This window comes from Polyodon spathula, chromosome 10 (assembly GCF_017654505.1).
Source record: "Polyodon spathula isolate WHYD16114869_AA chromosome 10, ASM1765450v1, whole genome shotgun sequence".
Classification (NCBI taxonomy): Eukaryota; Metazoa; Chordata; class Actinopteri; order Acipenseriformes; family Polyodontidae; genus Polyodon; species Polyodon spathula.
Window position 1 is genome coordinate 38021457 of NC_054543.1, and position 21533 is coordinate 38042989.

General features: G+C 33.5%; 1 protein-coding gene across 1 annotated transcript in view; it reads left to right on the forward strand.

Moving 5' to 3' along the window:
- The first annotated feature begins 10621 nt into the window (after nt 1-10621).
- LOC121321564 (fidgetin-like) overlaps nt 10622-21533 on the forward strand; it is a 53951-nt gene continuing 43039 nt past the window's right edge. The window contains exon 1 of the mRNA XM_041260567.1: nt 10622-10772. The gene's annotated coding sequence lies outside the window, so the exon portion shown is untranslated. The remainder of the gene's footprint in view (nt 10773-21533) is intronic.

Here is a 21533-nt window from a genome sequence, read left to right on the forward strand (position 1 = left end):
ATGTATTGGGCTGAACAGCATGCTTCAGTGAGCTTATCCATCTGATGGAGCCCATCCAGCTGGAGAGCTATTGAATCTAGTGGCTAAACCATAGGGATTTTGTCTAGCCAGGTAATATTCCTCTCAGCCTCAAAATAGGCACCCAGCCTGCAGAGGTAATTCCCTCGAATCCAAAGGCATGTGTCCACAGCACAGGGTTGCAGTCAGTTCTCAATAAGATGACTTTCAAGGGACCAGAACCAAAAGATTATAATTTTATTAGCAATTGCCAGGAAAAGTCTTTGCCAAATAGTCAAGCCAACTACTGTACCTTGAGAATGTATTGTACATTGATATTACTGCACATGTATCCACAGAACTGTTACCTACATGTGTAGTGTACATATGTAACAGGCAGTGTTGTGTGATACACACCCGTTATGGACTATGTCCCCTGTCTGTAAATTGAGGTAAGGTAAACATGAATGCAGATTGGCTATTTTGCATAGTGGGCTAAGACGCTGGTTCACTCCCAGACTGCACCCTGTTACACAGAGAACATAAACACAGAAACTATAGTGTGCTGTAATTACATGACAAGTAAACACAAGCACTCAAATGTTAAACATGTATATTCAGAGGAAATTTATGTTATCCGAGTTTGGTTTAATGAAAAAGAAAATCTACAATTCACTGCCTTGTGCCATTAGCTGATGAATCTTGAGTTGTATTATTTGTGTGTTTTAGGCTATTGCTTGATGGTCTTTTTATTTGAACACTTCACCAGTATCATGGCAATATGGAATGGAGTATATTTTGGAAACACAATCAGTATGAAATCCCCCTTGTCCAAGATAACTTTCAGTTGACATTCAAACTAGCAAATTAGTTGAAATTAAAATTGCATTTAATACCTTTTTGTCAATAAACCAGGAACATGGATATTGATTAAGAAAATTGAATCAACAGCATAATACCGAATTTCAAACTAAGTTTGCCACTCACAGGCATTTTGTATATGCTACAGTACTTCTACAGGTCTGCTCTGAAATTCCATTCACAATGTCTGCCATTAATGATTTCATTCATTAGTACCTCAGATAATGTTTAAATAGGGATGCTCTGTGACACACAAGAAATCTCAAAATGTGTTGAGGTAAGACAGAACCTAGAAATAACATAGAAGCTAAATACAAAATAACGGGCAGTATTTTGTTGTGGATCCTATTATTTAAATATGAACCAATTCATTTTTGAAAACTATATGAACAGTGTGTATAAATTAGTATTACTTAGTATTGTATTTTGTTGTATGAATATAGCCAATTATAGTTGTTCATGTAAGAAATTAATAAACCTAATTATACATTATATGATTTAGCATATTACTGTTCATGTGTAAAAGTTATGTAATAAAAGTATATATTTACAAAGACAAATGTAATTTGAAAAATACATATATTTTTCAAATGATCTTTCATTACAAGTTCTTCAGTTCTGAAGAATTACATTAGACATTCTGTGATATTGTCTGAGACTATAGATCTGGACCTGGTTCCCTAAAACATGTAACATTAACCTTTAACCTTCAGACTCGTCGAATCCACTTAAAAAATGTGTATAATCTTTAGAAAGGATTTTTCAGTAACCTCAGTACAAAATGGTGAATTGGTCAATGACATGGTATGTTTCCCATTTTCAATTACTAAGAACAAGTATCCCGGTCTCAACTAGTTAATTACATGGAACTAAAATAGTTGTTGCAAACAAATGTGCTGTATTTAACATTCACATTCAATGCAGAGTAAGTGACAATTGATTATCTCCATGGAGATCAATAATGGGATTGAGATCATTGTGTAAAGTGTCTGCAGGTTTAATGTAGATAGGATGTCGTTATTATTTTTCTCCTAATGATGGTCATTATGCATGAACACTGATTGAATTCCATGTGTTACCTGCATTTGAGCTGAGAGGAATAATTACCACTTAAGTGTCTCCATTAAAATTCATACAAGAATGTTAATGCTCAGACCTCTTGCTTAAAAATAACTAAAATATTCTTCAAATGTGAAATGGATTGCATTATTACAAAGCTGTGTACAAATACTGTATCTGTGTGGAATCTGGGTTCAATGGATATAGTTATGTGAGTCTTAAAGAAATATAATTCCATGTAGTGACCATGGTCTTCTTGTTGCAACATACTGTATTATGTCATGTGATTCCACACACACACACAAAAGAAATAATTCCTGTTCATATAATGCTATTGGTATAAAACATAAAAATTGTTCTATTTTCTATTTTAAACAGTATCTTATATCATGTACGTTAAAGCAGAGCTTATACTAATTGCATTCAATACCGTTATCACCTGCTTTCCAAAACTGATATCATAAACTGATATCAACCTGCACCCAATTATGTGAGCTGACATGACAAACGTATTTGAGGAAGGAAGGCTGTATAGCTTCTGGTTCACCAGAATAGTCTGGCACAGTTCGGGTTTTTAACAAAATGCATTCAATGCAATCTGGTACTTGTGGTCCTGTATAAAGAAATGTACCTGAATGCATTATGATCTGTTACAAAACAGACCTGTCCTGTGAACCTGAACATATATGGTTATCCTAGTTAGAAATCAAGGGTTTAAATGTCAAAAACACTGTGCTGGTTTTTTTTCCTTCATTATTATTATTATTATTATTATTATTAGTAGTAGTAGTAGTAGTAGTAGTAGTATTGATTAAATTGTTATTGTTGTTTACTATTTTTTATAATTCTGAAAATGCTGACAGCGGTCATCAAAATTGTGTAAACTGGGTTGACAGCATCATTATACACTTAACACCACCATGTAAATGCAATAATTGACAGCAGTAGTGCTCTTTTGAAAGGTAGTTTGAAGATAAGAGTGGCTAACCAAATTAAGGGTTTTTAAATTGTATATGAAAACATGAAGTGTATATGAGGTAAGTTGGTATGGGGCATAACTGTAGTACCAGGAGATTATAATTTTCTTTTTATTGTTTTTAACAACTCTGTTAATAAAATAAATACACAAACAAACAAGAACAACAATAAAAAATAAGGATGAGCAAATTGCTAAATGTAACATATAAACGTTACTGATATGAAATTTGGGTTCATCATACATAACCTAATAAGGTGTCAATAGATGGTTCAAGGTATTTTTCCCATCCCAAGTCATTAAATCTTTTTTGCTTTTACATTTTTTTTCCATCGAGTCATTTACTTGTCGTCACACACACAATAATTAATTATATGACCTTTGTCATTCAAGAATTATTACTTCTTATAATAGAGTTTGTATTGACATTAAGGAATTGGATTAAATCTAACTTTTTCTAAGAGGGCATAATGTGTTGCATTTTCAGAAATAAGAAACATGATCACCCTGGTGATGAATACATTAGTAGGAAAGAAACACCATTTATAATAATTTTATTTATGACAAAATGGTTAAATACTAATATAATATATTTTTGGAATCTAACGAGCATTTATCTAGACATTAAAAAAAAAAAAAAAAAAAAGTTTTTGAAATTTGTATTTATGTCTCGTTCATTTCTTCATCAAATGAGAATACCAAAATGGGCCCATTCTGTAAGGGTTCAAGCTTCATGCACAATTATACTGTAGAATGGGTTGAATATCTCCAACCCATACATGTTGAACAGTGTATCTTGTTTGTATACATATATAATTCTGGTTACATATGTAAATACATATATAAATATGTCCCCTAGGATGTTCCTGTGCAAGATATGTCAATTCTTGTTTTACCGGTATGTTTTTTATAGTAGTCCAATTCAGCACATATCACTTGAGTGGAATTAACTGTGTTCACCTTCCAGGTAAATACAGCACACAGTAATATAGCTATTCTGTTGTAAATTCACAGCTGTGGAAAACAGAGATCTGAAAACAGAGCAGAGTAGGGATTTGGTAAGGCCTAATCAATCACTGACAGATTACTGCTAAAGCCACTTCCATACCCATTAAAGCAGGACAAATGCAGAATTGCAAGTGAACAACTTCTAGTTTTAAGCCAACAGTGGGACTTCCTAGTTATTTATCAAAGTCATTGCTGGTAAACAGCATGCCTTAGTGTGCTATTGTAGTTCATAGCATACAGAACTGACTGAAGGCCTAGCATTGAAAGAAGTGTTTATGCCCTCAGCTGTGGTGCTGTCAGCCCTCTGGAATTTACTGTAAATCACATTGCTTTTATTGCAAGATTTAGTAGCTTATCCTCTGAGGGCTCTATTCACTTCAAGCTTGTCCCCATTAGAATGTTAGCCTCAGTCCATAAAGGGACTTGGCTACACATCATCAAACAATGCAGAAAAGCCAAACGTTTTATTTTTCAATTTTTGAAACCCTACACATCTCAACAGTCATTGAGTTCCATTGTAGAAGCAGAAGTCCACTTTATTTGATTACAGTTCTTGACTTCCCCAACAGATTTATCACTTATAACACTGCTTTTGTTTCCATTGACGGTCTCTGGCTATTTGTTTTGGTTGTAATTTTGTCGTACTTGTACTAGGCTACGTTAAGACATAAAGGGCAAGATATACATTTACTGTACTCCAGTGCAGCTTTTGCACCTGTTTTATTCAAATAGCAATGGAGCAAAATGAAGCAGCAAAACTGCTTTACTGTAAATATCAGAGTTAGAGCTAGGAATGGGATGAAAATGAAAGATATTATTGCCTTCTGCTACAGTGGTACAGGGTTTCTGTAACATTATGCTTTCCATTATAAACTATAACTTCCACTGCTGATTTAACCATTACCTGGTGAAACTGAAGCTTTCTAAGATGTCGTTATTTACATTTCCCCCCAGTAGTAAGATACAGTACTACAAAGGAAAGCTTGTTAAATAGCAAGGCTGTAGCCAACTATGAGGCACCAAGGAACGGGACTTGGTTCAAAGCATACTAATCATTGGTTATTTAGGCTTGCTTACACGTTGCTTTGCCACAAAATAAAATGCTGATATCTACAGTCTCTGTGCTCTTCAAAATCTTTTACTGTCATTGCAGACTACAGCAACACCGCTCAGTTCATGCCACCATAGCAGTTTAGTACGTTTGAAAAGGTTTCGAAATGATCAAGGCTAATTAGCGACTTACAAGGTGAGGCAAAGTAATAATGTTGATTAGAAAGAAGTACATATCAGCCTAATAATAAAAAATAATACATTCCCTTGGTAGTCCACACTTCGGTGAACCCAGCTTATTAATATTCCAGTTCTTAACCGCTCGTGGAAGGGGCTTGTAAATTGCAGTGTACTGGGGAGGGTGGCACAATGCATGTGATTTTTCATGGCTGGCTACAGTGCTGGATATACATTATCTTTTTTGTTTTTGTTTTACTGTTTAGGTTTATGTCCCGATCATTACTTCTGAAATGGTCAATGAGTTAAAATCTATTCAGAGTAATGTTGCTGTTAACTCAAAGCAAACTTGTTATAAATGTATAAATGGCACTTTCCTAGTGTGTCGATTAGTAAATGGAAATTTAATGGACTACAATGCTAATCTATTGCATATACTAAACAAGGGTCAACAAAGTTTTAGTAAAGCCAGCAATCTACTGCTGTATTGTACTGATTAAAACACTTTTGACCAAGAAATGTATAATAACATGATCCTTTTATGTTTATGGTAGGTAATTGTAGGACATTGCTATGAACTACAACTTCTACAAATAACAAGTTGCATATCTTTCATCAAGAGTTGTATTTATACTGATTTACACAGTCTGGTCACTTTATTTGGACCTATACCTACAGTATAATCGATGTGGCCATAATTTCCCCTGATCACAGTCATGACACAAAGTTGCATAGACCACAGAGGGCTGGAAGGTGTCCAGACATGTTAATTTCCAATTGGATAGACCGGACCTATAAAGTGGCCAGGAGTGTAGATCACAAAATATAATATATACATAAGAAACAATCATCTTGTGTGGTACAGTAGCAGCATAGTACATTCAATAGTTATCTGTTTTCTAAATAAATTATTGCTGGTTACCCATCAGAATACAAATAGAACTCTTCACAAATTAGTGACTGCTAGATTTTTAAAGTAACTGCAAACTGGTTTTAACTGTGACTAGAATATGGGTCTAACCCTGAATTGGAAATCATCGTACAACTCGAATTGGTATAATGATGGGTGTGTATATACAGTATGTAACAGGGTGGAGGTTGGGTAAGAACCGTAATCCATAACTGCAGTATATAACACAACGCTGGTTGTTAAATAATATTTTTCTATTAATGTCATCCAATTTTTTATATCAAGTCAATCTTCTTTTAACCAACTTTATATCTTATATATATATTATATCTATATATATCTATATATATATATTATTTATCTATATATATATATCATATATATATATATAATTTTAATAATAATTTTTCTATAACCACAAAAGATTGGTGTTCTCTCTTTAGGCAGTGGACTATTCTGATAAGTAACATTTTATACCATCAACTCAAAACAGTGAGTTTGCTGTGTTATTTATACGTGAATAAATATTAATTAATTAACATGTTAAGTTATGAAAACATAACAAGATGTATCCTGAGATATTAAGCTGTGCAACAGTTCTTAAAGCTATTTGTGTCCAAAAGCATGAGCCTTATACAGTAGCATGAAGAAAAGAGTACTTTTATTCTATAACATTTTATTAAACATTAAGCATTTTCTCTCAGTTTCACATGCTCTGTCTCACTACATAACAAAGCTAAATTACCATGATTCAAATTACTGGTATACAATTCTGAATAATTCACACAAAAAAACACAAAAAAAAAACAATAATCACAATGCATTCTATCATTATGTTAATTTCACTGTTTTTTAGACAGGTTATGATTTCCATCCAAAAGCATATAAAATATTCATGTTAATATTTTTAAAGTTATGCTAGCACACTTATTTAATTTTCTTTTAATAATACAAATGGTGCAGCTCTCTTGTAGGAGCATTTAACAAGTAGTTCTTATGCAGCCTTTGCTTTTAAATTTTAAAATAATCAGCATGATATGTTCTTCACATCCTTACTATCTATTACACTATTTCCAATTATTTTATTTTCTTATTTATGAATTTAGCAGACATATTTATTCAAAGCAACTTACAGAGACTAGGGGGTGAACTGTTCATCACAATTGCTGCTGCAGAGTCACTTACAATAAAACCTAGGTTTTACATCTCATCTGAAAGTTTTGGATTTTGAAAGTTCTGCATCATTCCTCAGCTATAAAATAAGGACTTAGAAATTAACAACTCTTATATACCAGTAATATGTTATCATTTTTAACAACGTGTTTATCTGCTTATCAACCAAAATACCCTGGGTTTACTATCCAATATGAAGTGCCATCTGGCTGTTCATTTCTAACAAGCACAGCACTGTGGGTGTTATACAGACAATACTTTGATTCATTTTGTCCTGAAAACTTATTTCAATTGCTTTAATGTTCCTTTTGTGATATATTTCCCACTTATGCTTTGGGTATGAAACAGTAGTTCTTTTATTCTGGTTTTCCACTTCTTTTATTAAGATAAAACAGTGGTTCTTTCATTCATTGGCTGCACAGAGTATTGTAGCAATAACTGATAGAGAGCATTGGTGTTTTTGATCTTCTCGGTTTTTGGGTTTTTTTTTGCTTTAGTTGAGGATATGTAGATTTTTCATGTACTGTTCCAAACTGTTCTTTCTGGTACCATCTTACTACATTTCTACCAGACCATGGATATTGAGTTTTAGCATAGAAGCCCATGTGGTACCAGGAAGAATTAAGTGTAAATGTTCTACAGTATGATGTATGAAATCAACAATTCAAAAAAAAAAACAAAACAAAACAAAAAAAAAAACAGAAGAAGAACATGGTGGTGGTGGCATAATTTATTTCATAATCTAAGTAACTTATATATATATATATATATATATTATATATATATATATATATATATATATATATATATATATATATTCTAGGGATATCCGGGGGTCACCATATAGAATAATTATTCGTTTTTTAACCGTTCTTCGAAATAAAATATTCGTAAAGGATAAGGTAGTTCGTTTATTTCCACTCATACCAGATATAAATGCTCTTTTACCCTTCCACACTCTCTGGCCTCACAAAAAACTCAGTCTAGAGTATATACTGCACTTAGGATGACGCACAGACGCACTGTAGATAATAAAATGAAATTGCTCCCTAAAAAAAAAAGCTTTTGTGATTGCAGATCAATCTGTTATATGGAAATCAGAATCATTTGAATAGCTATAAATTGGTGTTATGTTTATAACATCAATGAACTGTATTTGATATTCTTTTTTTTTCATCAGCATTCATGTCTTCCATTCATGTTTCATGATGGTCCACTAAGTGTGCTATCTAGGCCATTCAGGCACTAATTAGGGCTGAAATTACTAATTCAATGTCTGCTCTATAATTATCATTGGGAAGGATGTATCAATGCCATATTGTCTCATTGTAAACTATCCATCCTGCATAGCAACATGAAAACACACGTGACAGTATTATTAAAAACAGAAATCAAAGATTTGAAAACATCTAAAAAATTGTTCATATATTACAATATTGTGTTGAGTGTTTGCTCTGCTGTTGATGATGCATATGGCATCATTTTTGTAGTGAAGAGGGTACAATTCACTTTTCCATTTAATTACACCACTGGGTAGGACTATACCATGGAGCAATGTCCCTTAATGTATAAAATGCTGCATAATCAGGATTACAGGTTTATGGAAAATCATGCAGCAATAAACTAGGTATATGTTATATAGAATGAAACACTTGTTTTGGAATAAATTCATTAAGTCAATTGTGAAGTATACATACTAGGGGTGGTTCAACTTTTTTAAAGAATATAACACTGTACTATAGCGAGAGAAATCACGCCTGAGGTTTTATCTTACTGACGCTTAGTATTTTTCAAGCAGCTACAAAAATGGCAACAGAATAAGTAATTAAATGTGTATTTAATGCAGAACTGTCTTTTTAGTACTCTTTTTACTCCTTTAGGCTTATTCTATATAAAAATATATAAAAAACTTTTATATTCCACACCATTTCTGATTGGTCTGACTGCCATGACCACAGAAGTTTCTGGGAATAGATTGTCAATGTGAGATGTGATCTCATCCTCCTCACTTCTCATAGATAGAGAGGTCTATTTTTAGACAGACCCTTTGAGAAGGATAAGGGTCGAACTATGGACAGATCTTAATAACGCTCCTCTAAAACATGTAAATCTCCTTCATGGGTCTTTCTCAGTATTGATATTGTGTGTAGCAATGTTAATGAGGGGGTCAATAAGTCACTCCTCTTGGATTCATATGTATTTAAAGGGTGGCGATATTAGTTTAGATTGTTGGAACCATGCTACCCAGGTGCCATACAGTACAATGACCTGATGCATCAAGGTTTTCATTTTTATTTTGTTTTGTTTTGTTTTTTCAATAAGATTCCAAGATGTATAGATTGCTTTACTGTGCATTAAGCTATACAATATGCAACATTTTAAGCAACATTTTAAGTGCATTGAAAGCAAATTTCTTTTAAGTGTAGTTTATATGACATTTAGCTGTTTTGTGTGAAGGTAATGCAATCAGTCTGTGTATGCAATGCAGATGTTCTAAGCAGCTGTGTTTATAAAGTGTGTGATCATTTGTGCAAAGTATATTCATGCAAAAAGGTTTGTTACCTTTTAGGAAATATATCATGTGCTCCAAATCATGTGCACAGTACTGTTAGCCATAGTACCTGTATACTACCATTACCAAATCTGAATGGGTATGTATATTTATTCATGGTTATTCGATTGGTATAATATCCCCAGTCATCTTTTATTTTCATTTAAGTTTTTGTCAAGTTTATTTGCTTCATGTTTGTAAATTCTGAATGCTGTTGTTCATTGTCGGATGACAATTATTTTTTTTAAATATATATTTTTATTTGTTTACAATAGTTCAATCCAACTGGCTTTTAGCCAAGTTCTGTGCTTCAGTGAAATGTCAATTGCCCGATGTCTTTGATTCCCAAATGTTTCCAAAAAGTCTATAGATCAGTTGGAAAGAGGAAAACAATTTCCTGAAAGCTATAGAAAAATATATATATTATATATATATCCTAGGGTTTTATTTGCTTATATCCTTATATTTATATTTGCTTATATATAATATATATATATATATATATATATATATATATATATATATATATAAAAAAAAAAAAAAAAAAAAACATTTCACACCGAAATTACTCTTTGAAACCCCTTAATTTAATTTTAAATCTTTATTTTAGATCTTACATGACTATTATCATAATTTGTAAGATCTAAACATATTTCTAAATTTCTAACCCTAAATACACTGCATCTTTAGTGAACACAGATTACTGTGCAGTTTGCAGGAAATTCATTGCAGCTCACACATAAAGCCCCCAGCTCTAGATGTAAAAAGTCATTTGAATTTGGCTCCTCCAGGATAACGCATGCGTACTGCAGTTGCATGCTGGCTTCTCTGGAGCAGCTGTTTTGGGTTTGAAATTCCAACATGGCAGAGGCTGTAGTCAGTCTTCCCTTCAGAAACTTGGAATGATTTCAAATCGTAGGTATCCTCACTTAACCCGAGCACCCATTCATCAGCAAACACATCGGATCGATGTTACTTTAACCTCCAAGGCTGCACTGCCACACATCCAGGTAAGAGTTTACGTGGGTCTTTGTGATCTAGACAATTTTAGTAATGCAGGAGCTATGCCACGGAAGACCGACCGCTTTGTTTTTTTTTTTTTTTTTTTAAATATGTACCTCCTTAAAACAACCCTATGCGTCAGATAACACCCATGCTATTTTTTTTAAAGTCGATAGTGTAAAATAAACGAAGATTATTGTTCATTTTGGCTTACGATAGTAAAGTATGCTGATGATTCAGTAGTTGGCTATGTTGAAAAATATCGCATGCGAATTTCATTTAGGATGTCAGTTGTTTCCTTTAAAATAAGAAAATAAGAGTATGGTAGGGGTTTATGGCTACAAAGTAACTTCTTGGTAAAAGAGAAGTTGAAATAAGTCGTTTTGTTGGTTTTTTTTTTGTTGTTGTTTTGGTTTTTTTAAGTTGTAAGTGGTCATTGTCAGTGTGAACCGATACATAAAAATGTCATTGGTCTCGCGGAGTGAAAACCGTAACCGCATCATCTATTTTTAAGTGGAGAGGGGAGGGGAGGGGGTTGCTGCGTGGTGGGTGTATCGCCGTCTCGGAAAGCGAAAGAAAATGTATAGTTTTAATGGCATGTACAATCATCTGATCCTATTACTACCCTCCCTAGAGCTCTTGGTATTTTCAACGGGAGCGAGTGAAATTGACTTGGACTTGCATTCTTGGTCATGCGCTTGTATTTTTATTTTTTTTCTTTCTTCCTTCACTTGCTATCAAACGTCGCTCGTCTTGTTGATGTTGCTTTGCCCTTAATTATATGCATGTTCGTTAATGAATACCCGACGAAAAGGGCCCAAGTTCCAAGGCAGTGAAATTTGATAGCTGAGAGGAAAAGTGGCTCTAATGAAAAGCAACCTTTGGAATTCCTGCTTGTGAAAATTCCGATTCCGTTTTTTTTTTTTTTGTTGTTGTTTTGTTATTGCAGCACGACATGATCAGTAGCACCAGTGTTTATGGTATGTCAATTTTGGGTTCTACTTCATTTACACCGAATTATAAAATAATAAATAGCATGGTATGCCTTTAGGATTGTGCTTGTTTGTGTGTATGCCATCAAATGTGACCACTGTTTATGGTACGTTACTTTTGGATTTTTTTTTTTTTTAAATTGTTATTTTTTCTTCATGCAGTGTTGTGTTTTCTCTTCTTGTGCGTGTATATTATCTGTTTTATTATACTTTTACATGGGATACTTTTAGAAGTTTAATAAACAGCGGATTTTAGATTGAATTGCTTTTTTTGTTTGTTACTCTTATGCTTTGCATTTATCGTGGGACTAAGTTTGCTTTAGAAAACTTTTTTTTTTTTTTTTTTTTAAAGTATAATTCACTGAAGTGTGTTTATTTAATACTGAACAAGTTGGTCCAAAACAATATTTAAATAATAAATAAAAAAAAGATAATTTCAGTGTATAATGAAAAGCATTATTGTGCTTTATTTGCATGTAAACTCACAAAAGTTCATTGTTAGACATTTGCAATTGTAATGCTAAACTTAGTGCTATGAGAAACTAGTTTCGGATTTGGAACTGTGTGTGTCTGTGTCTTGTGTGTTTTTTTTTTTTTTTTTGTTTTGTTTTGTTTTGTTTTGTTTTTTTTTCCCTTGGAAAAGATTTCTAATTGCGCAATTGGCGTTTTTCCGGTCCATGAAAAAGGTAAATTTCATAAACACGAAACACGTGTTTTTGGTATGCATCTAGAAAAACAATCATACACGGTAGTTGTTTTCAGCCGCAAATCCACTTTCCCATCTTGCACATAGTAAATAATAAATAACTGATTTGATGGATTTTTTTTTTTTTTTTTTTTTTTTTTTTATTGTATTTGAATTGGTTGGAGTCAATTGGACCCTTGGCGTTGTAGATGTTTGTTTTAGATGCACATCGTTTGCAGGGAGAAATGTTTTATGAATGAGAGCAGCGCCCTTCTCACTGTGCTGTTCCGGGGAATGTGATTACCAGATGGGAGATTTCCCTGTTCTCCTGTTAAAGCTCTAATATATATTCAAAGCAGACTGGGCTGTATGCATCTGATGAGGCGGATATCGCAGTTATACATTTTAAATCGGGGGCAGGAAAGAGTGCTAAGAGCTGAAATATATTTGGAGAAAATGTTTTGCTCTGATTTGATGCTCATTAATAGTGTGATTTCGGAGAATGGAGATGATAGGATTAGATGGACGCGTGTTGTTTGATTTGATATCAAAAACAAGATTGTGTAGTTATTATAGGTAACAAACATTTAAAATCATAATACTGTTGAGTGTTTTTTGCAAATATGTTTTAAAAAACTGCAGTTTTTTAAAAAAAAGTTTGATGATAATAAATAATAATAATAATAATAATAATAATAATAATAATAATAATAATAAGACGCGCTACATTTGTTATCATCGAAATAAATTGCTGCCGAGTATTGAAATTCCAAATATCTACTCCAATGAAAGGTTATACAGTTACTTGTTTCTGTACTTCATATATGCGAAGGACTTTACATTACGATAAATGTATGTATGGAACTCCTCACACTTGGAAACCTCTGAAATCTACATTAAATTGCGAGGTTTGCCTAGACTATATTGGAATCTGAATATGCATATGTTTTTAGTTCTTTACTGTTTGTGCATTTCATTTCAAATCGTCACTTTAATTTTTCAGTGTACAAATTGTACTTTTTAGCTGGAGAGGTATGTGAATAATCTTTTGTTCTTTTAGTGGTATCAGCTTTAATTGACATTGCATAGCCCCACAGTCATTTTCAGCTTTTCATTGTGATTTTTTTTTTTTTTGTAGTTTTTATTCCATTTCTTATAGTTTAATATGCCCCCTCCGTGATACTCTTTACATTCCACCATTTTTAAATTTATTGAGGCACAATCTTCTACCCCCTAAACTACAGATCGACAGGTTTTCTATCTTTAATACAAAACAGTTTATTCTGCTGGAGCAGAACCATTTTATAAATTCTGTTATAACTCAGGAAGACTTTTTTTCTGGATTTTTTTTTTTTGGTACTGTGTAGTTAACATTTCACATGGAATACTTTCAGCTCTAATAAGTTCACCTATACAACACAGAGGAATGGGTGAAGGTGAACATATTATCAACACACTCTGACTTGTTAATTATATGCAAATGTCAGATTGTATGATGGGATTGGATAACAAAATATGTAAGGGGATGTAAATATAAGTTATTAGAACATAAATACCCAGAGAGGTTAGTGACACACTACCGACTTTCAGCTTTATGATATACCATATAGCATACAGTAATTATAGGGATACCACAATATCAGCTTCCCAGAAGTACACTGATACAATCTATTTGCCGTAAAATTGTGATTTTTGATGATTTTGAACTATTACAATGCTGCAATTAATATATAACTGAAGCCCAACATAATTGTTTTGTTGATTTGTATTATTGTTTTTATTATTTTCTTCTGCTTAATGATCAAACAACTCCTTGGCCTACTTCACTGAGAATAATAATGGCTTTTTTTTTTTTTTTTTTTTTTTTGCATAATTTGCTTGTACAAGTTTCTTGTATGTTTTAAAACAATGACTGGATAGTTTCATAAATAATTGAGCTGATCTAGAATATTGCTGTCTTAACATGTGTATCATTGTCCATGTGTTCCCTTAAATGAAAGCTACTCAGCTTCTCAGTAGAATCATCAACATGCTTATTTTGGCAGCCTTCTCTAAAAACAAAGGCCTTTACTTTCTTCTCCTATAGTGCCTTATTCAAAAACATTTTTTTAAAGCTGTCAAAACAGACCTGTCATAAATGCCTCAACAGCTATTAGAGAAGTGTGTAATTTACCTCTACAGAGATACAAAGGCAGAGTGGCATTTGAAATGTTAGAACAAATGCATTTAATGATCTGTGCATAAGCAGGAGACAATAGATGTGGGGGGGGGGGGGACCTGCAGAAATATATCCCGCTAATACATCTTAACTAGATGTGCTTAAACAGCACCATACAAGTCGTAGTTTGGTTTCATGGCTTTTCAAAGTGTTGTCCAGAACGTATGCAGTTTTTAACTAGCTGAAAAATTTCAGTCTGCTTTAAAATAAAAAATAAAAAAGTACAAATATCCCTGGTATTTAGTGTGCTATTATGTTGTTATGACTTAAAACCACAGTCATATGCTTTGTGGACAAGTGTATTATCTTAACAGATTTCTGCCAAATCGTTATATATTGATTATTAAGCTATTTGTGCTGAGCTAATATAAGGATTATATTGAGTTAGTAAGTGTAGGCACATTGAATTAATTTATTAATTAATTTTTTCGGTGCATCATTTTGAGGTGCATGTTGGTAGCATGTAAAATGAGTTGACAGCTCAGTTTATCCCTAATATTGTAACACTTACGAGAGCAATTTGAGCTTCCACATTGACATACAGGTTTTTGTGGTACCTGTGATGACAGTTGCTGACCCCACCCCCTTTCACCACTCTGCACACTTGATGTCTCTTGTGTTGACAAGAAGAGAGGAACGTTTAGTTAGGTAGTCAGCTGAAAAGGTAACTGGAATAGTCCAGTAGAGACAAGTGGCATGGTGGTGTCCATATAATATGGTGTTTAGGTTCATAACATTCCTTGTGTTTTGATATATGTTTTTTTATTGGTTGAAAAAAAATGCTATTTTTAATTTTCCTCTTTAATCTGAATAAATATTCTTGTTTATTTAAATATGTTGCTTATAATTATATGTATGACTAACTGCATTCTGTACAACAGAGATTCATTTTAAAATGCTTATGATTTTTACACACGATACCTTGTAATTGGCTTATTGGAATATTACTTTCTTTATTCTATGAGCTCCATAACCATATGAAGCGTGATGACAATTACACTAAATAGCCTGTGTTTTAAGTCTTATTAAAATAAAAACTGTTAAAGATATTTCACACAAACTGCGTGGTGCGACTGTTTAGCATAGTCTGAATCCTTTTAACTGTTTGATCTCTTTTTTTTTTCAGATTTAATTTGCATTGTCATTTTTATTAGGGCTGCAACGGAGGGTACATTTTGACCTTCGAATGTTCGGAACACATTACCGAAGGAAGTTTCGAACCTTCAGTGGTACTAATTTGGTTAATTTATTGGTGGTGTCACCGTAGCTACTTGCTTATATTTGATTGAAAATCCTGTTTTAAAGGTAAGCCATATACGTGGAATAAAACATTAAATGGAGTTTAAAAATACATTATATAGAACAAAAATCATGTTTTTATAATTTAAATAAAAGTACACATTGTTTATTTATACGTAATTGATGCTGCTTGCACGTAAGCTTGCATTGCAGCAGCACCAACTGCACCGGACTTAATTTAACAGTCACCGTTCCAAGCAGGTTGTCAGTCAGTCACATTTTACTACTACAACGACAATGACGACTAATAATAATAATAATAATGATATGAACTTACGCTTTTCAACTGACCCCAGAGATTGGATGTACCTCCAGGGGGAAGGGACGGATGGTGGTCAGTTTTTTCTAAATTAAAATTATTCGTGTTAGTGTATTTTGTATGTTTCAAACATTCTACCATCGCACTTCTCTTGCACTGTCTTGTATGCTAGGTATTTAGCACACATTTTACTGAAGCAATACAACCTCTATAGATACCCCCAATGCTTTTGGATAGTATACCCTGCTCCATACACGGCAGCGGTGCCATAGTTGCTTCTTATAACGATTTGGTTGGATTTTAATACAACAGCATTTGTTTAAGTAATATGTATTATGCAAATAAAAGATTGAATTTTGCATGTGTGACATTTGTGTAATGTGTAGTATTCATACATTGTCAGACGGTTTCTGTCAACAGAGAAAAAAAGAAAAACATACAGTGAGTAAATGGCGTGTGACGAACCTTCAAAGACTTAAAACAATCTTCGAATTCCTGGCCAGCGAACAAACCTTCGAACCTTCTAATACAGCCCTATGTTTTATAGGCCCCATTCTTGCCTGCACTTAAAGTTCATGACTAATAGGGTTAAGCTGATGTACTCAAGAACTCCCAATAAAGTCATTAGCAATTTTAATAAATGTCTTTGAGGTTTATATATATATATATTATATATAGATATTATAATATATATATATATATATATATTTTTTTAGAAAATTATTTTAATCAAATTAAACATTAAACAAAAACAGTTGACAGAATGTGCTGGGTACCTGTGTTGAGAGTAACCATGACAATCACTGGGCTGTCACTGGGCTAACGTGAGTACATGAACAGTGGAAATTGAGTTGGAAGCAGGACTGCTATTAGGCTTATCATTGAGTTTCACAGTGGTAGGGAACTGCTGTTTTGCATTAGTAATGGAAATTAATTGATTGTGTATCTAACTGTGGTTGCAATCTCTTACGTGTCCTTTTCTGAAATCTCTAATCTGACGATAAGTTTGGTAAATAAAGCTGTTTATTGTGCTGTATGACTCAATATTGATACATTTTTTTATATGGCAGAACATAACATAATTGAGTTTTAAGCTGCCAACACATTTAAAATGGCTTTTTGTTATACATCTATATTAATTCTGTGTCATACTGTATACAGTAGTGTCTTGCAAGACGTTAATATAAAATCAAGCAAGGAAGACATTTGTCGTCTCCCTGTCTACTGGGATTATACTTATGTAGTAAGATCTTTTCATCAGTGTCTGCTGTAGCTTCACTAAAGAGATTTGTTGTTTTCCTAATTGGCATTGCTGGTAGTGTTATCCCTAATGTACATATTGTGTCATTTTATTTAATCCAGCTCCATATTTTAATAGTTCTTGACGAAGGGATAACGAAGAAGATAATTGTAATCATTAAAGGAATTCTCCATTATGTTTTATAGGTTGTGACTTTTGTTTTGACAAACCAACACACTAATTTTGATAGCTCTTTCTGAATGCGTATTCATTTAACTAAACCTCATTTAAGTGACACTTAAAAAGAATATATGCATTTGCGGTTTGCGTATTAAAAAAAATCCTGTGGGAATTGTATATATTTATTTTTATATATTGAAATGCAGTGCATTAGAGAGACCGTCCAACCAACTAAAGTTACTCATTGGAGAACACCCCTGGGAGAGCAGGGATCTGTTTAAGCAGATGAATCATTCAACTGCACTGATGAATACATTTGTCAGTCTCTGTTACAGATATTATACATTCTCATATCTCCAGTCTTGACAAAGCAGGGCTCAAATGAAATCAAGACCAGGTTGTCATCTTTAAGCAAATATGTTAAGTGTTGTCTTTTGTGCCTTCCATTTGAAAGCAAGGAGGACCCAAGGGAGCCAGACTCATGCAAATCCCATTTTTTCAGCGAGTGTTGTTTCCCCCCCATCTCTCTCTCTCTCTCTCTCTCTCTCTCTCTCTCTCTCTCTCTCTCTCTCTCTCTCTCTCTCTCTCTCTCTTCTCTGATGGCAGCTGGCTATGTTATCTTTGTGTGTTTCTCTGTGCGCTGACAATTCTTTCAGTGATCTAAGTTAGGGTGCATTAGAAAGTGGAAGCAGCTGTCTGTTGCTGTACTGAGAGATGTGTTTGCTCTACTGCAAAGATGAAGGACCAAGAATCCTTGCATCCTTAAGATATGTGCAAAACCATTCTGTACTTTAGTTCAGAAAACAGGACAGTGAGCACAGAAATGTGAAGGGCACAGTGCACAAGAACCTTTGTAGGCATGGATAATGGACATCTACGCATTTATAAAAATAAAAAAATAATAGCGGCTACGCCATATGCTGTCAGTCAGAACAAAAAAATGGTCTAAAGAGACAGTCTCTGCGTCTAAATGAGATGGTAGAAAAAGCGGGGGGGGGGGGGGGGGGGGCGTGACCTGTATTTTTATGCAGCTTGGTAATGATTTAAATGAAAATAATATACTTGATGTCTTACTTGTGAAGTAGCGTCAGGTGAGTTATCATGCATTGATTTTTATATTTAAATCAAAACCCAGAAAATACTTGCTTATTAATTTCAATCAAATTTTAAAAATAATGTTATCTTAAGGTCTTCCTCAGCCAAAAGAAAAGGAAGATTTTTTTTCCTTAGACTTAAAATTTCAGTAATTCAGCCATTTCTTATTCTGTCACAAGTGCAGGTGTTGCTCAAAGTAACAGTGAGCCTGTACGGCACCTCTTCTGGGGCTGCAGCAGAGCCCTGTTTGCTAGTCACTTGGACCAACAATATCAAAGGAATCCTCTTCCTCCACCTGCATTACTGAAGGCTTTCACACCCCCTTCTTCTCCAGGACCTGCTCCACATCCTCTATTCTACACTGACTCATACAAGCCTTACATAATCCCTTGAATTGCCTTTGGACCATTAATCTTCCTTTCAAAGACTTTGAAATTTAAACTGTTTGAAGAAAAAAAAAAAAAAAATCTTCAGGTTCAGCATTTTTAATCGAAACTTTTAATTTTTTTTTTTTTTTTCGGATTGTGTATTTTAAAATTAAGACTGAGAATAAAGTATAAAGACGACCGTTCATTTAAACTCCTTTTTCATGAAATGATATTATGGGTTTCTGCTTTTATAAGAATTCCATGGTTGATGAGAAGGAAAAGGTTAAATGCTTAGAAGACCTGTTAAAGCAGACTTAGAGTAAAAAAAATGCTCCCTTATTACACCACAATAGAAGTTAATACTGTTTAATAAGCACTCATGACAAATTAGACTTATAGACCATTAAAATACTATAAATGGCTTGTCTTAATAATAAAACGTTTTACTTGACATGAAAAATAGTTTGCTTACTTGAGTGAGACAGCTTCAGGCTACATATAACTTTGGGGTTTATTTCTTTCAAATCCTTTTCAAAATGTAGCACCAGCAGTGTAGTCGTTCCAGAGATTGCTGCGTTGTTCATGATATGAACAGACAGTTAATGACAGACAGACTTAGATTTTAATTAGAACTGTCTGTAAAACGTTTAACATTTTTACTGTTTACTTATTTCTGCATGCTTCATTCATCCTAGCTTGAGAACTGTTGGTTAGAGTTGTTGGATGCTTGCCAGAGATTGACTGCAAGAACCCTTGGCTACCAGAGAGCTTATCAGTTTTCTGGTCTGTAAAAAAAAAAAAAAGTGATTTTTTTTTTTTTTTTTTTGGTAAGCTGCCATGAAGGTTTAGGGCTGCTACAATAAGGGGCCGTGTAATCAGATTGTAAACTTAAGCTTGCGCTGCTCTGTAAGGGAAGCAGCTGCCTGGTGGATCTGCAGAGACAAGGTGGGAAGTGCCCGTGTTCACTGCTGCATTAGCAATCAGCTGGTTTGTTGTAGGAAAAAGGTGGCTGCCAGTGCTACAAATGGTATGTAGCATGGTTATTGCATCTTGCTTTGAGCAAAATGAGTTGAAGATTGTGCTTTTCTAGTAACGTTGTGGGCATTGTTCATCAGTGCTTAATTTGTCATTATGTAAAAGTGTCCTTGTTAGACATGAAATTCATAAGCTTGAGATACAGTTACAGTGCCCTCCAACTAAATAACATTTTATTATTTTGTGCCGCTTACATTTTTTTAAATGCGTTTTTTTTTTTTTTTTTTTTTTTTTTTTTGTCTACCAGAAAAATAGATTGAACCGTGGAAGCACTTCTTACTGATGTTAATTCCAACTGCAAAATATGTTTCAAAAGATTTTTTTCTGTCTTATTGAAATGCTATGCAAATCATTGTGTTGTATTTAAATGTATTGGAAATCACTGCAGTTCTGAAGTTATAATTTCTGGGGTGTAGCCTTACATACTCAATCCAATGTTCTGGGTGAAAGGCGATTTTAATTTTTTTATGTTTTTGTTACAACAGATATCAAACAGATCTAGTGAGGCACTTTTTTTTCTTTTTAGTTGCAAATTGTATTTCAATTCCGGTTATTTTGTTCTCACTTTGGATTTCATTGGAGAGCTTTACAAAACTAGACAGCAGCAAGTGTTTGATAGTGAGCGGGGGTAACTGGCTATGAATCCATGAGCTAGAACTGTGTGATTACTGAATGTTTGCAGACTTCTTGGTTTGGTTGCAGATCTGCTTAACTTTAAGTTAATTTGCATTGATAAACAAAACTTACGAGTGGAAGTTATAGATTCATATTTTGCCAGCATTGTAGTACACCTACTTTATTACCAGCATATTCATCAAAGCTTTAAAATTGTGGTTGATCTTTTTGTTTTACAAAAATTAATTATTTTTACTTGGGTGAAGCCTATATATTCCGTCACAACAAAATGGAAAAGCATGTTGTTTTTTTTTTGTTTTTGTTTTTTTTTATTCCTGCAGTGCAGAAAGTGATCTAAATGCATCAGATGAAAATCAAGTACAATTATAACATCAGTTCAGTAAGGCACTTGCAAGAATGCTGAAACGCTTATTAGCGGTAAGAAAATGTTTCTAATGCTTTGGTTATACTTAAGCATTAATGTCCAGCACAGCAGTCATTATAACTGACCGCAGTGACAGTCAGGTGTTCCAAAGACAAGGACAGTTATCTGCATGTAATGACTGCTACAGAGGATATAAACCGTTATTAAAAAACAAAAAAAAAGTTTGTATATTAACATTTTAAATTTGTTTTTTATATTTCTGATTTCAAAGCGAGTTTCAAGGTTCTAAACTCCTGAAAGTTTTAGAGAACATCTACCATAGGATAACATACTTAGCTGAGACGAGTTTTCATTGTATTAACTAACCCAACACTAGCATACCACATTGGCCTGTTCTA